This window comes from Pogoniulus pusillus, chromosome Z (genome assembly GCF_015220805.1).
Source record: "Pogoniulus pusillus isolate bPogPus1 chromosome Z, bPogPus1.pri, whole genome shotgun sequence".
Classification (NCBI taxonomy): Eukaryota; Metazoa; Chordata; class Aves; order Piciformes; family Lybiidae; genus Pogoniulus; species Pogoniulus pusillus.
The window spans coordinates 96,365,534-96,382,865 of NC_087309.1; positions in this window are offsets into that span (position 1 = coordinate 96,365,534).

Genomic DNA, 17,332 nt, shown 5'->3' on the forward strand with positions numbered 1-17,332 from the left:
AACGCTGCATTTTCCAGCAGTCCTGGCTCACTGGAGAGGTCCCAGGAGACTGGAAAATGGCCAATGTGATCCCCATCCACAAGAAGGGTCGGATGGAGAAACCTGGGAACTACAGACCCGTCAGCCTAACCTCAGTGCCAGGGAAACTGATGGAGCAGGTTATCTTGGGGGTGACAACAGCGCACCTGAGGGATGGCAAAGGGCTCAGGTCCAGCCAACATGGTTTTAGGAAGGGCAGATCCTGCCTCTGCAACCTGATCTCCTTCTATGATCAGGTGACCCGCTTGGTGGATGTGGGGAGGCCTGTGGATGTGGTCTATCTGGACTTCAGCAAGGCCTTTGACACTGTCCCCTACAGCAAACTGCTGGCTAAGCTGTCAGCCCATGGCTTGGATGGCAACACTCTGTGCTGGGCTAGGAACTGGCTGGAGGGCCGAGCCCAGAGAGTGGTGGTGAATGGTGCCACATCCAGCTGGTGGCCAGTCACTAGTGGTGTCCCTCAGGGATCAGTGCTGGGCCCCATCCTCTTTAACATCTTCATAGATGATCTGGATGAGGGCATGGAGTGAGTCATCAGCAAGTTTGCAGACGACACCAAGCTGGGGGCAGATGTGGGTGGGTTGGAGGGCAGAAGGGCTCTGCAGCAGGACCTTGACTGCCTGGGCAGATGGGCAGAGTCCAATGGGATGGCATTCAATAGCTCCAAGTGCCAGGTGCTGCACTTTGGCCACAACAACCCCATGCAGAGATACAGGCTGGGGTCGGAGTGGCTGAGAGCAGCCAGACAGAGAGGGATCTGGGAGTGCTGATTGATACCCACCTGAACATGAGCCAGCAGTGTGCCCAGGTGGCCAAGAGAGCCAGTGGCATCCTGGCCTGCATCAGGAATGGTGTGGTCAGCAGGAGCAGGGAGGTCATTCTGCCCCTGTACTCTGCACTGGTTAGACCACACCTTGAGTACTGTGTTCAGTTCTGGCCGCCCCAGTTTAGGAGGGACATTGAGATGCTTGAGCGTGTCCAGAGAAGGGCGACGAGGCTGGTGAGAGGCCTTGAGCACAGGCCTTATGAGGAGAGGCTGAGGGAGCTGGGATTGTTTAGCCTGGAGAAGAGGAGGCTCAGGGGTGACCTTATTGCTGTCTACAACTACCTGAGGGGTGGTTGTAGCTAGGAGGAGGTTGCTCTCTTCTCTCAGGTGGCCAGCACTAGAACGAGAGGACACAGCCTCAGGCTGCGCCAGGGGAAATTTAGGCTCGAGGTGAGGAGAAAGATCTTCACTGAGAGAGTCATTGGCTACTAGAATGGGCTGCCTGGGGAGGTGGTGGAGTTGCTGTCCCTGGGGCTGTTCAAGGCAGGACTGGACGTGGCACTTGGTGCCATGGTCTAGCCTTGAGAATTGTGGTAAAGGGTTGGACTTGATGATCTATGAGGTCTCTTCCAACCTTGTTGATACTCTGTGTGTGTGTGATATTTGTTCCTATTGGCCTTTAAATCCCTATCTTTATTTTTCTAGGTGGCAGAACAATACCCTGCAGTGTAGTTTTAGGTAGAGTCCACATTGCACAAAGTAATTTAATCCCAGTTCCACTACAAACCTGAAGCTGAAAACAAAAGTATGAATGTTGGATTCATGGACAGAGGTACATAAATGCTATCTAGCAGGATGTGGTTCTCTAAGTTTTGCTAAGTTATTGAACTTGAAGAATAACGAATGTGTTAGAACAAAAAAAAAAAATCTAACAAGTGTTTTCTTACAAGAGAGAGAAGAGAGGAAGTAAATGCTTTAACAGGTCTGAACCAACATACATTTATTGTGAGAAAAGTGCTCTGCATCTGTAGTTAGAAAAACTAATAAAAATTATAGCAGCATGAAATGCATGCATGTTACTTCCCCCCAGAATGAGAAGTGGCATAGGAAATGTGGGAAAGAAGTGTAAAGATCCATAGATTCATAAAATACCACATAGGCAGGAACCTCAAGTATCATCTAGCTCAACTTTTCAGAGTAAGAATATAGTTGAAAGTAGATGGTCCAGCAGCCTGTAAAGCTGGGCCTTGAAACTGTCTAATGTAGGGAAATCCACCACTTTTCTAGAGAGTTTATTCTAATGTCTAATAACTCAAATGGTGATTTTTTTTTTCCTTGCATCCAGTCCAGATCTTCCCAGTAGCAACTGCTTGTACTCATTAGCCCTTGTCTTCTCCATGTGACTCTTTGTAAAAAGGGAGTCTCCCTCCTCATGATAGCCACCCCTTAGGTACTTGTACATGGTTATAAGGTCTCCCCAAAGTCTTCTCTCCTACAGGCTGAACAAACCCAGTTCTCTCAGCCTTCCTTCACATGACAGGTCTTCCAGTCCATTGATCATCTTCTCTGGACCCTTTTCAGCCTGTTCACATCCTTCTTGTATAGCAGGGACCAAAACTGTATACAGTACTCAGTACTGACCAGTGCTGAGTAGAGGTGGAGAATTACATCTTTATCCCAAATTGTGATACCCTTATTCATGCAACTCGGCTGCCTCTTTCTTTCTTTGCCACTGCAGCACACCATTCACTCATGCTGAGCCTTTTGTCCGCCAAGACTCCCAGGTCCCTCTCCACGGTGCTGCTTTCAAGCCACGTGGTTCACAACCTGAGCTGCATTCCTGGGTTATGTGTATGACCCTGCACTTGGCCTCATTAAAATTCATACAATTCCTTCTTGCCCACCTGACCAGCCTGTCAGGATATTCCTGGAGGGTGGCTCTCCATTCTGGGGTGTCAAATTCCATATTTATTTTTGTGTCATCAGCAAACTTCGTTGGAGTGCTATTAATTCCAATATCTGAATTGTTAATAAAGATATTGAAAAGTGTTGCGCTCAGTATTGATCCCTGTGGACCCCACTAGTGACAGGTTGCCAGTCTGAGAAAGAGCTATTTATTATCAACCTCTGAGTATAGCCTGTCAGCCAGTTCCCCACTCACTACACAGCCCACTTGTCTAGGTCATAGTGTGTCAGTTTCTTGCCCTAGGATTCTTTTTCCTCTTTGAGATAAGCATTTCCTATCTGTAGTCAGCAGGCCTGGGGTCTGTGATCCAAGAATCCAAAATTCTGCCAGTGATACCAGTCCTGTAGCCAGGCATAAATCTGCTGGCTTTTCCTGTTCATGACCTCATCAAAGATAGCTAATAGTGGGGTACAGGCACATAGTAGTTGTGGTCCTGATCCCTTCAGCATTCATCCCAGGGACCTGAAGTCTTTCTTCATTGTTCTTAGATTTTGTGTTGAGATTTCATCATTGCATACTTGGAAAATCATTAATGCGTAATAATCAGATGGATGGACCAGGATAAGACATTTTCTCAGTACGTCCTTAACCCTGGCCTCAGGAAGGGACCATATCACCCTAATGAGTGGATCGGGTCTGTGTGCAGGAGATTTTACACCATTCAGAAGCGAGTCTCCAATGACAAGGACTCATCTTTTCTTCTTAACTGAAGACGTTTTGATGTTAGGCTTGCTCCATCCTAGCCTCTCTGAATCATGCAAACTAGGCAAGCTATTGTAGCTTCCATCATTTGGGTTCCCTTGTAAGACATTGTTCTTGAAATCGTGTTCACCCAGACCAGTGAATCTATTTTGCAGGGGCATTTGGGGAGATGGCTACTGGGGTGATGTGCCTGTCACACCTGGCAGATCTGAGTTGACAAAAGCATCGATGAAGTTCACAAAACATAAACAAGGAACTGTGTGAATAACTACACAAGCTAGACAGAGTACCGTATGCTCCTAAGTTATACATCACAAACTATCACGATACCTGAACAATCCCTCCAGACTCCAGAAGAAAGGTGATGAAAAAAAATCTTGGATTCTATCAGGACATATCTGTAGCTGAAAACAGATGTCAAAGGAAAAAGGAGTGGAATTACTTTAAAGGACCACTCCTAACCTTGAAAAGATATTAGAGGTAGCATTTTAATATTCCCCAATCTTTCTAATATGCATTTCTATGGTTCTTCCCTGGAGTGAGACATCTTCTGAGTTTTATGATCTGATCCACTCTACAGCTGTAAATCCTGCAGAAAGTATCTCACAATTTTCCAGTTGTAGTTTTTGTAGCATTTATAATTATCTGTCAGTAATACTGTATTTTTCAGCAATATCAATTTAAATGTGCTGGGTTATCTTTGTACTGTAATTTTTTTAGTGCTGCTTCTATTACAGTAATTTCAGGATTGTAGATCATTGTGGCAAAAAAAATCCCAAAGAAACAAACAAAACAAAACAAAAAATGAAACAAAAGCAAACCAGGCAAACAAACATAAAAGGGCAAACCAACATTTTTATTAAATAAATAAAGACCTACCCCAACACCTAAGCAATTACAACAAGGAGAAATATTTTTGTGTCCACGTATTATACTGCCAAAGATGAATAATGTTGCTTAGCCAGTGTATGTTTGACATTCAGTCAAAGGACATAAGAACTGAACTATCATTCTCCATTTGAAAAGTACAGTATTCAATAGAATCATTTAATTCCTTCCAGTTTGTAGCTTTTTAAGGAAAATGTACCAGTATTTTATCCAACTTTAATATTGGTTTTCATTTCCGATAGATTTTTTTGTTGAAATCGTAAACTAATTAAATCTTGAAATCATAATTTTTATATTATTAATACATGTATTATAGAAATATGACAATTAGAGTTAAAGTAAATCACTAGGAGGCCCTTAGAGATCATCAATTCCAACTTCCTGTTTCAAGGTTGTATTACATTAACTCAAGCACATTACTCCCCAGAGTAATTGCAATTATTCTAATAATTGCAATTCCTCTCACCCTAACAACACCAATCATTGTGCACATACCGCATGCCATGTTCAGCATTAGGGGTACTCTTCTTCCAGCCAAGAGGAGGAAAGGGATAGTGGAGAAAACTGAATCTATTGGAATGTATTCATTAGGTGGCCTGGCAGTTCAAAAGTTTGGAAATACAGGGCTTTAGTTGATACAGGTGCTCAGTGTACTTTATTGCCATCAAATTGTAAAGGGACAGAGTCAATCACTATTTCAGGAATCACTGGTGGATCTTCGGAGTTAACTAAGTTGCAGGCTTAGTTTAACTGGTAAAAAGCGGAAGAAACATACTATTGTAACTAGTCCTGATGCGCCTTGCATTCTGGGAATTGACTTTGCGAGACAAGGTTGTTTCAAAGATCCTAAGGGTCACAAATGGGCTTTTGGAATAGCATCTGTAGAGACTGAGGATGGTAAATTGAAATTGTCCATTAGACCTGAACTTTCAGATGAATCTGCAGTTGTGCGACATCATGACATAGAGGATCTGAAACTAACAATTGCTACTCAAACCGTGCCCCACAAGCAGTATAGAACTAACTGTAACTCTGTTGCCCAAGCATCAGCAGATTCGTCAACTGGAAAGTCAGGCTGTCATCGATAAAGCTCATTCACCTTTCAACAGTCCCATCTGGCCTGTGTGCAAGCCTAATGGTGACTGGAGGCTCACAGTTGATTTTCATGCCCTCAATGAGGTGACTCCACCCATAAGCACAGCTGTGCCGGATACGCTGGAACTCCAGTACGAGCTGGAATCGAAGGAGGCTAAATGGTATGCTACCATAGACATTGCTAATGCTTTCTTCTCTATTCCCATAGCAAAGGAGTGCAGGCCTCAGTTTGCATTCACCTGGAAAGGAATCCAGTACCAGTTCAACCGTTTGCCTCAGTCATCCACAATGCACTGGAGAAAGGTAAAGCTCCAGAGCACATCCAGTACAATTCATCGACGACATCATTGTGTGGGGCCAAACTGCTGAGGAAGTCTTCGAGAAAGGTAACAAAATCATTGACATTCTGTTGCAAGCAGGTTTTGCCATTAAGAGAGACAAGGTCAAAGGACCTGCCAGAGAAATTCAGTTTCTGGGAGTGCGGTGGCAGGATGGTCGCTGTCACATTCCTCAGGATGTGATCAACAAAGTCTCCACCATGGCAGTTCCCACCAATAAGGACACTCTATCTTTCTTGGGTGCAGTGGGATTTTGGAGACTACACATTCCTGGATTCAGAAATCAAGCCCTTATGGTACAGTGAGCGATGGTCAAAGTACAAGTATGGAGAAATGTGGCAGATTGACTACATCACTATAACTAGTTCTCATTCTGGCAGGCTGTCCTGTTAGGGTATAAATTCTGCCAGGCCGGTTTAGCCCTTGCTCTCCTCCTCCTGCTGCAGTTCCGGAAAGTTGAGTCAGATGAGGAAAGTCTTGAGGGCTAGGGGCTTAGCTCCACATGTCAGGTGTTTTGTGCTGCCCCTCAACGTGCTGTGTGATCAGGCAAGTCACAAAGCTTTGAATTCATTGGTCAGAACAATGGTACTAGTGCCTATGGGCCAGTTTGATTTTCAAAATGAAGTATTTAAAGGAGGGTGATTTAGAAACCATGCCTTTATGCATTCAGCCTTTCTACACTGTGCCTCACTGCCTTTTTGCCATTCGCGGCATGTTAACTGGGAATGAAGGCAGCCACATGTATGCAGCTTGCACCCAGCAGTTTAGCAGCAACTCAGTTGTTCTCCCTCTGCCTGGAATATTTTGTATTTTACCTTGGGATCATTATCATAATTGTCTTGATACAAGAGACTTAGTCAGAGACCAAAAGTGTCATGAGTACATATGCTGGAGTGAATGCCAAGACTCCACAAGTGTAGTTAGCATTTTTCCTGTTTTCACATTACTATTTTCCAAGTTCTGATTGTTTAAACTGTGTAATTATGTGCAACTACTTCCTGTCAACCAAAATTCAAAATAATTTCAGGGAATTTCCCCAAAATTTTGAATATTAATAATAATATAATACTAATACCAAAATTAATATTCATACTTCATGACCAATTATTAATTTCCAATACACAAGCAGTATGTGCTAATGATGGCAGAGGCAAGCACCAGATGGCTGGAAGCTACTGCATGTAACACCATTATTGGTTTGGAAAGACAAATCACATAGAGACATGGAACTCCAGAGAGAATCGAATTAGACAATGGCACTCATTTAAAAAACAATCTTGTGAGAAACTGGGCCAAATAACACGGTATTGAGTGGATCTACCACATACCCTACTATGCACTAGATTCAGGAAAGATTGAACACTACAACAGTTTGCTGAAAACCACCCTAAAAGCCATGGGGGGTGGAACTGTGAAAAACTGGGAGAAGCATTTAGCACAAGCTACCTGGTTGGTAAATAGTTGGGGTTCTGTAAACAGAGCAGGACCTGCACAGTCAGATTTGGTACAAACAGTAGATGTTGATAAATTAAAACAATCTGTTAGGAAAAGCTGTTTGGGTATTTTCTCCTTAGGGCAAAGGAAAACCTGTCCATGGGGTGGTTTCTGCTGAAGGTCCTGGTCAGACATACTGAGTAATGCAAGAGAATGGTGAATCCAGTATATTCCACAGAGAAATCTAACTTTAGCTGAGAAAGTTTAAATTCAGAGAGGGTAATACAAGCTGTTAGGAGTTTTCTGTTCCAGGTATTACCTGGTGTCAAAAGACAGAATCCACAAGAGCATCTACAGTACGTGAGCACAAACCCAACATCACCTGGGAGTCCCTGTTCTTGTCTCATCTGTGAGGAGACAAACTGTTTCCTCTTTTCTGAGCTTTTGAATCACCTGCATCCAAGATAGCCAGAACAAAATGTGAACTTATTGTAAATATTGGTTTAGATTAGACAGATAGTTCTCAGCAAAACTCTGAGTGAAATAAACAGGGGTGGACTGTGCTAGCCTGAGGCTAATTGGAATATTTTAACGAGAAAAAAATTAGATTATAGGCCGTGAAAAGGAAATAGTGGTGATGTCTACTTCACTCATAGGCTTGCTGAGATGTATAAAAACAAGAACACAAAACACAAAACATAGTGCAAGGTAGATAAGACACAGTGTGTGTGTTTTTATCTCTTGGAGTGTGTTTTTCCCTTCTGCTTGGATTTGTGTAACTAATCCTTCTGCTTCTAACCCCCCTTGCTGATCCTCCAAACTCACCTTGCATGTAGGCAAACTCTGGGGTAAGGTAGAGGGGTGGAAAGAAGATGGAAGAGTGGTTGGGAGCCCCTCGTGGGGACTCTGATTTCTGGGAGAGGTGTTGTGTTTCTGTATTACTTTTTTAACTTGTATATTTCTGTATATAGCTGTATATATTGTAAATATCTGCTTGTATACGGTGCTAAGCTGTAAATATAAAGCTTCATTCCTTAACTTCCAGCCAGCTGAGTCTAGTCTGGGTGATTTCATAAGAGTGGAGGGGTGGGTAACTCCCAAACCATCACATCAGTGCAGAGTGCACTTATCCAAGCCTTGTGCCATGAGTTCCTGAAGGAAAATGCTGTAGGAGAGTGTCAAAGGCTTTACTAAAGTCCAGATAGACAATGCCCACAGCCCCTCCCTCATCCACTAGGCAGGTCACCTTATTCTAGAAGGATATCAGATCAGTCAGACAGGACCTGGCTTTCATAAACCCATGCTGAATGGGTCTGATCGCCTCGTCTTGTGCTGTATGATGGCACTCAGGATGACCTGGTTCATGACATTTCCTGGCACTGTGGTCACGCTGCCAGTCCTGTAGTTCCCTGGTTCATCCCTCCAGCCTTTCTTGTAGGTGGTGCCACATTTGCTAGTCTCCCATGAATTGAGAGCTCCTTGATTAACCAGGACTGTTGACAAATAATAGTGAGTGACTTGGTGAGACATCTGCCAGTTCCTTAAGTACTTTTGGGTGGATGCCATCAGGTCCCATAGACTTGTGCACATTTAAGTGGCACAATAGGCCACTGATCATTTCCTCTTGGATTGTGGGGGATGCTTTCTGCTCTCTATCCCTGTGTTCCAGTTCCAGGGGCTGAACCTTCATGGAGCCATTGGTGTCACTGAAAAATACTGAGGCAAAATAGCAGCTCAACAGCTCAGCCATTTCCTTGTCTTTGGTCATCATGTTTCCTCCTTCATCCAGTGGTGAGTGGAGGTTCTCCCTAGCTCTTCATTTACTATTAAAACATTTTTAAAAGCTCTTTTTATTATCTTTAATGACACTGGCCAGATTGAGTTCACATTGAACTTTGGCCTTTCTAATTTTCTCCCTACCTATCTTTGCAAGAGTCTTGTACTCTTCCTGAGTTGCCTATCCTTCCTTCCATAGGCAGAAGACTTTCCTTTTCTTCCTGAGTGCTAGCCCAATCTCTCTGCTTAGCCATCCAATTAAGCCCATTAATAGTCACTAATAGAATTTGGGACTGTTTGATAAAGTCTGTAGAGCTAATAGGTAATTTCTAAAAATGCTGCTTTGCTGAAAATCAAAAATTATTTTTGAAAAATATTTTTAAAATATTTACAATATTTCAATAATATGTCATTTGCATGGCTTATTATGTCACTTGCATTGCAAATTTTATACCTATCTACAATTCCTTCTACAGTGCAAAGTGGGAAGGTATTAATTCCACATTCCAAATAGTTTTGTAATACTTATGCATGTTATTGAATTGCTTCTTATTTTCACAATGACAGCACTTGGTGAAGATTTCTGAATGCAAATTTTGTGTTACATTGTAATGCACCGGCAGATGCAAAAATTTATGTAAGGCCTACTGAAAAAGGCTATCATATGCACAAGCCGTAGAGTGTACTTCCAAAGTCTGTCTTAATTTCCTGTCTCAGCGGCACCTGAAGACATTCTGTGCTTTATTCCTTTATGCCATCTGTTACTGCCTGAGCATTTATCATGAACTCATCTCAAACTGCTGATCCCAAATGAACCAAAACTTTGTAAGAACCACTGGGACTGCAGTAATATTGTATAGTTTGCTCAGTCATTAGCAAACTACACCTTAATTAACTTCATCCTTCTTTTCAAAAATCATAGACTAAGAAATTAGTTATATACTGTAAAATGTCTTAGTTTATAATCTTCGTAATTTTAACACAACTTTGGGCTAAGGATGCCAAATCCAGTTAAAATTTTACACTATTTTTAGATTTTTTTTAGTACTCAAGCTAGTAAATTAAAGATACCTGTATTGAAAATTTTCTCTTAGTTGTCTGGTTTTTTTATACAATAGACTTCATGTTTAACTTTGAAGTATCACTATTAAGAATTTTTCTTGAGTGTATTCTTTCCTGTGCGATTCAGACACTCTATATCATAAACCTGAGGACAAGATAATGTACATGTGGAATGCTTCTTTACAGGTCTAATTTAGAGACTATTCAACATAGTAGAAAGAAATCTATTAAAATAGTGAACATTAACCTAGGTACTAAATCCAAAGACTATATTATAATAATATACAAACAAGAATATACCTGCAAGTCACTGTGGCTAAGCACCTACCCACTGGTCTTGTAAACACTCATGAGTTACATGGGTCTGGAGTCAAGGAGGAAATTCTTCCCCTGGGGAGAGACAGGCATTGACAAGGGTGGACAGGATCTTTCCTATGCTCCCTGGTCCTGCTACTACATCATTTGAATGGGATGATCAGAGCATGGGCTCATGGTCATAGCAAGCCTTTTGATAGTTTTCACACCAGTTCTGGTAAGGGAGCATGGTTTGCAGAAGGAGTGCCCGAGCTCTGTGGTGAAGGGCTCCTCACTACCTCCTAGCAGGGAAGGGCTCTGCTGGATATTGCCTGGAAGCACAGGCAATTTTGCCCTCAGCAAATGAGCTACCTGACTACTTGTGGCACAGCAGAAGCCCCTGGCCAGAGTTAGGCTGTGAACCTGCCTCTTGACCCTTCTGTGGTGACACTGGGAGCCTGCTACATAGACTCACAGGGAGGGAACTTAGCAAGATGTCCCAGCTGTGCCCAGTGAATGGCTGCCAAGCAGAGAGACAGTCCCCTTTCCCTGGGCACAGGCACCACCTCGAGGCCAAACCCCAAATTCCTTCCTCCTGTGGGGCATATGTCACAGCATTGCCACTAAGCAACACAGCTCCCAAGCAGGATAAAAGGGACATCTTCCCATTCCCCACTATCAAACTGTCAGGCTGAGCCATGAGGACAGGGCTGGCCAGGTGCACCCCACAGCACGGAAGGGTGGAATTGATTTGAGGGCTTGAGTGGGGAAGAAGGCTGAATTAGGCTGTTGGAGGTTCTCTGCTGCAGTATCAGCTCTTGGCAGGGCCATGCTAAAAGCTGTCTGCTGGATGGAAATCCTGCTTCATCCTTCCTGCAGGGAATGGAGACAAGCTACTGAGGAGAGGAGAAGTGCCAGAAACATCTGGAGGTGCCCATGGCTGGCAGGCCTTTTCAGATGGATAGTAGTGGCAAAGGTTGCCTTGTTGGAGTGCCAAGACCATTGGAATGCATTCTTGCATTGAGGATTGTCTCCATTCCTTGTGGAGTCAGAGAAACTGGCCCTAAGGAATGGGCTTCAAAGATATTGCCAGAGGTATCAGAGCCAGCTTCTTCTTCATGGCTTTAGAAAACTCAGTAGTGTTCCTGTGCCACTTGCTGCTTGCGGTAGGGGAGGAGAGAGTGAAATAAGGAAGCCAAGACAGAAACAAGAAGGAGGTCTAGGACTTTTCCAACCTGGAGCATTCAAGATAGCATTTGTGCAATGACAACAAGGATTAGCCCCCGTAAACATAAGCCTGATCTCATCTTTGCAGCTCAGTGCAAGGTAGCAGCTGATGAAGGAGCTGTCCTGCTTTCTCAGACCAGTTTTTCTTCCCAAGGACCTAAGTCTCCGCTGGATCTGCACTGTGTCAGTTTAATGCAGTGGCATCTGCTATGGTATGTTGCTTGAAGCATTGCACTGAAGAGTAGCAGCCCTCTATGTGCTTAAGGCGCTGGCTGCTCTTTCCAGCAGCAGCCCAGGCCCAGGAAGGTGACTCTGTAGAGGTGTGAGGCTGAACACAGTTACCTGTGATAAGCTCTGAGACAGCAAAATGAGGTTTGAGTGACAGTGTGCTAGTGAGAGCTTTCACTGTGCTCCACAGTGTACCATGTATAGTGAAGCATGTTTTGATGTTTGTGTGCTAATACCTGCAGTGTAGGGAATAAGCAAGAGGGACTGGAAGCTTAGTCTCAGAGCTACAACAGCACTGGCTAGACTTGCTGGACAGCATCCTAGAACCGGACTGTGATGATGGATGGTTACACGCCTTTCAAGAAAGACAGGCAGGGCATGAAAAAAGAGTGGGTAGCACATTGTATCAAGGTGGAGTTGGATTGTACAGCACCTGCAGCTGAGGATGACATGGGTGAGAACTTCTGCATAAGGATTAGGGGAAAAGCAGATGTTGTTGTGAGAGTCTACTGTAGGTAACCCAGCCAGGATGATGACACTTATGTGTAAATCTAACAGAAATTACACACACACACTGACTCAGTTGCTCTTGTCCTTATGGGTGACTTCAGCTTTCCAGATGGTAACTGAGACTGTCATACAGCAAACACAAAGAGACCCAGGAAATTCCTGATGCATGGTGAAGATAACTTTTTGGTATATTTGGTGTCTGTGTATATATATATATATACATATGTATATATATATATATATATATATATATATATATATATATATATATATATATATATATATATAAAACCTTAGTAGGCAGCAGAAAAGAAAGCAATGGTGTCTTTTCTTTGGTGTCCAGTGATGCAAGGGAATGGCTTAATGCTAAGGGAAGGTCAGGCTGAATACTACAGAAAAGGTCCTTCACTGAGAGGGTGAAACAATACAACAAACTCCTGCAGGAAATGATCATGGCCCCAAGCCTGTTGGTGTTGGAGAAGCACATGGTTTATCTTTTGTTTGCCTGTCAGCAGTTGGCCTGTCTAAGAACAAATGCTACCTCACCCTGGCTGAGCTGCATGTTACAGACAGTTTGTGTGAACAAATGCAAGTATAGATTACTACTTGCAAAACTGTAAACTCCCTGGGACCTAAGATGTTTTCTTTCATGGATCCCTTTCTATGATCTATACAGATCACCAGAATGAAGTCATTGTTGCCTTAATGATCAGTCATAGCATCTTTCCTTTTCAGATCCAATTCTTCTAACAGTTGGATGTCAGGTTCCCTGGTTGGATGTCAGGTGCCCACCAAAGCTGTTTTAGCATTTCCCTCTCCAGCTAGACAGAGAAGAGAAAAAAATTACTGAGGGTTGAGATTCATGATAAGGACAGAGAGAGATCACTTGCCAACTACCGTCACTTTCAACTTGGGGAAAATTAATTTAATACCAAAGAAATCAGAGTAGGATAATGAGAAATAAGTCCAAATCTTAAAACAACTCCCCCCCCCCGCCTCTTCCATTCTTCCTAGGCCAAATTTCACTCTCAATTTTCTCTACCTCCTCCCCACAAGCAGCACAGGGAGATGGGAAACGGCAATTGTGGTCAGTTCATCAGACATTTGTCTCAGCCACTCCTTCCTCCTCAAGGGAAGGACCCCTTATACATCAGCGACAAGTCCTTCCCATGAGAGACAGTCCTCCACAAACTTCTCCAATGTAAATCCCTTCCCACAGGTTGCAGTTCTTCAAGAACTGCTCCAGTGTGGGTCCTTTCCATGGCATGCAGTCCTTCAGGACCAGACCACTCCTGCAGCATGGGACCTTCACGGAGTCACAAGTCCTGCCAAAAAACATTGTGAGCTTATCTTTTTCCACAGATCCACAGGGCCTGTCAGAAGTCTCCAAGACAGCTTTTCCATGATGCTACAGCCTTCATTACATGTAGGGTTCTCCATGGGCTGTAGCTGGGTATCTGCTTCCCTATTCACATCCATGAGCTCCAGGGGGACAGCCTGCCTCATCATTATCTTCACTATGGGCTGCAGAGGAATCTCTGCTCAAGTGCTTGGCACACTTTCTCGCCATCCTCCACTGACCCTGGTGTCTGCAGGGTTGTGTTTCTCACTAATGGGCTCTGGCCTTGGCCAATGGTGGCTCTGTCTTGGAGGCAGCTGGCATTAGCAGTCACAAGGGAAGTTTCTATCAAGTTCTTATAGAACTCACACTTTGTAGCCTCTTGATAGCAAAATTTTGCCACACAAACCAAATTCAACAGTTTTCTAGTTTTCATTGATAGCACTATTCACGATGACACTTCATGTGACTTAGGCATTACAATAACCTTTGCAGTCACATCTGCACCATCTGGTTGCATGTACGGCAGGCCAGTGTTCTCCATCCTTAAGAAGTACTCTCTTCTTAAATTGAACTTTCTTCTGTTCAAAATAAGGTTTTTTTTTCCTGAATATACCAGGTGACTCACTGAGGACCAAAGATTCCAGTTTTAAATTTTGCTGCAAGGAAAGTATTTTATATCTTTTTCTCACATCCAGCCTCCATATAAAGTATGAATTTAAGAATGCTTCCAGTGTTCTAGAGTGTAACCAAATTACAAAAAGAGTAATTCAAGTTATCTTTTTTGAACATATATTACACTTTTGCAATTTAAATCCCTATTATGAAGACACACAGCTACCTGTAGTCACAACAGATACATGTACTGTGAGCAAACACTCTGTAAATGGTAAGCGATGCAAGATTGATTAAATAAGAACCACACAAATTATATTATGTCAATTAACAGATACTCCATTAATTTGTTAGTTCAGCAACAAGTATGAGGCACTTGAGCTGAAAATACTGTCAAAAACTCTACAAAGTTAAAGGCATCAGTCATCTTTTGTGTGATGGTTTGGGGGTTACCCCGCCCCCCCACACTTTTGAATTTGCCCCAGCTAACTCAGACGGACCCTGGGAATATAGATGAAGCAATTTATTTACAGCTAGCAGAATTTACAAGCAGCTATTTACAATATATACAGTTATATACAATTATATACAGAAATATACAAAGGATAAACAATACAAAAGCACAACTCCCCTCCCAGAAACCTGAGTCCCCAGGAGGGGCTCTCAAACCACCCCAACACCTCCCCCTGGTCCCTCTCAACCTTACCCCAGTTCTCAGGAAGAAGAGAGGTGCAGCCAAGAGGTTAGGGAGCAAGGTTAGTAGGAGCAGGGTTAATGAGATGTGACCAGGTCTAAGGCAAAAGCAAGAGAGGAAACAAAAATGGAGAAAAAGTCTTTCTTCTTCCCAGAGCTCTCAGCGAGACTGTGAGAGAAGTTGACATCAATTGTTTTCATTTCATTGCCCGTTATCTAGTTCTGTTACCAAAACATTCCAGCTTGCTTCAAACTAGCATATTTTGTATTTGGATTGTATTTCTCTTCTCTGTCTATGATGAACAGTTTGAGTTGCAATTGGCACTTCCAGGTCCTCTATGTCATGATGTCCCACAACTGCAGATTCATCAGAAAGTTCAGGCCTAACAGACAACTTCAATTTATCATCCTCAATCTCTACAGATGCTATTCCAAAAGCCCATTTATGACCCTTAGGATCTTTGAAACAACCTTGTCTCAAAAAGTCAATTCCCAAAATGCAAGGCGCATCAGGACCAGTAACAATAGTATGTGTCTTCCACTCTTTACCAGTTAAACTGATCTCAGCCTGTACCTTAGTTAACTCTTGAGATCCACCAGTGATTCCAAAGATAGAAATGGACTCTGTCCCTTTACAATTTGATGGCAATAAAGTACACTGAGCACCTGTGTCAACTAAAGCCCTGTATTTCCGAACTCTTGAACTGCCAGGCCACCTAATGAATACATTCCAATAGATTCGGTTCTCTCCACTATCCCTTTCCTCCTCCTGGCTGGAGGCAGGGCACCCCTAATGCTGAACATGGCATGTGGGGTGTACACAGTGATTGGTGTTGTTGTGAGAGGAACTGCAACTGTTGGAACAATTGCAGTTGCTCTCGGGAGCTGAAGAAGTGACAGCTACTTTCCTGGCATTATTGCCTCTGTTTCTGACACTCTGCAGATCCCTGACTCTCTTTGAAAGAGCTGAAGTAGGTTTACCATCCCATTTGTTCATGTTCTCCCCGTATGTGCCACGCAGAAGTATCCACAGTGACTCACGTGATTGCTGATGTCTGGGTGGAATTTGTCTCCTCCTGGGCTGGAATTGCCTTGCAGGAGGTGGGCGTCTGTTCCTGACTGCAGAAACATGCACCCATTCAGATGATGCAGGAATGGTATCTTTTACCAGATTGGAAATTGAGGTTTTAAGGTCCTCCTTCAGTTCTTTCATGGTATTCTCAAAACCATCTTTCATGCTCTTTATTTCAGAAGTCATAGTTTTTATGGCACAAACTATACCAGACTGTGACAAGCTGTCCTCAATCTGCCTGAGCTGGTCAGTGAATTCACCAACAGTGAAAGATCTTCCATTATCACTCCTTGCTAGAAACTTACTGGCCAAGATGTTAGCATAGGATGAAGGAGCAAGCTTAATAAGCTTCTTCATGAGACCTGTTCCCGAAGGAATATCGTCAGGCTCATGAGTGCCATGATCTCCATAAAGCACTTCCTTCACAGCAAACTCCTTCAGAAGCTTAATTCCCTGCTCAATGGTGTTCCACTTCTTGGCAGCCCATGGCAAATCATCTCGGGAAGGACATCTCATAGCCACAGCCAACAGAAGGCGTGTCCACAAGCTAACCCTACCAAGAGGACTTGCCAGGTGTTTGTCCACTCCACTCTCCTTAGTGAGTGGTCCCAGCTGCTTGGCAGACTTGTCTCCTACCTGCAGGGCATTAGCACCAATGCCACGGCATCTCACTAGCCAGCTTAGGATTGGCTCACCTGATTCCCTTGTGTATTCCTTCCTAACTTCCCTGACCTCTCTGAGTGGATCCTTGGAGCCTTGGATGTCATCTTCCTCCTCCTCTTCCTGTTGTTGATCTGGTGGTACTGGGCCTAACAGAACCTTCTTCATAGCATTCCTAAACTCATTGGAACCATCCTCTCTCCTGGCAGCTAACCTCACAGCACTCCTCTCACTTGAGTATTGTTGTCTCAGCACATCTACAAGGTTCAATGGCCCCACGTTGGGCGCCATTTAAAAATGTGATGGTTTGGGGGTTACCCCGCCCCCCCACACTTTTGAATTTGCCCCAGCTAACTCAGACGGACCCTGGGAATATAGATGAAGCAATTTATTTACAGCTAGCAGAATTTACAAGCAGCTATTTACAATATATACAGTTATATACAATTATATACAGAAATATACAAAGGATAAACAATACAAAAGCACAACTCCCCTCCCAGAAACCTGAGTCCCCAGGAGGGGCTCTCAAACCACCCCAACACCTCCCCCCGGTCCCTCTCAACCTTACCCCAGTTCTCAGGAAGAATAGAGGTGCAGCCAAGAGGTTAGGGAGCAAGGTTAGTAG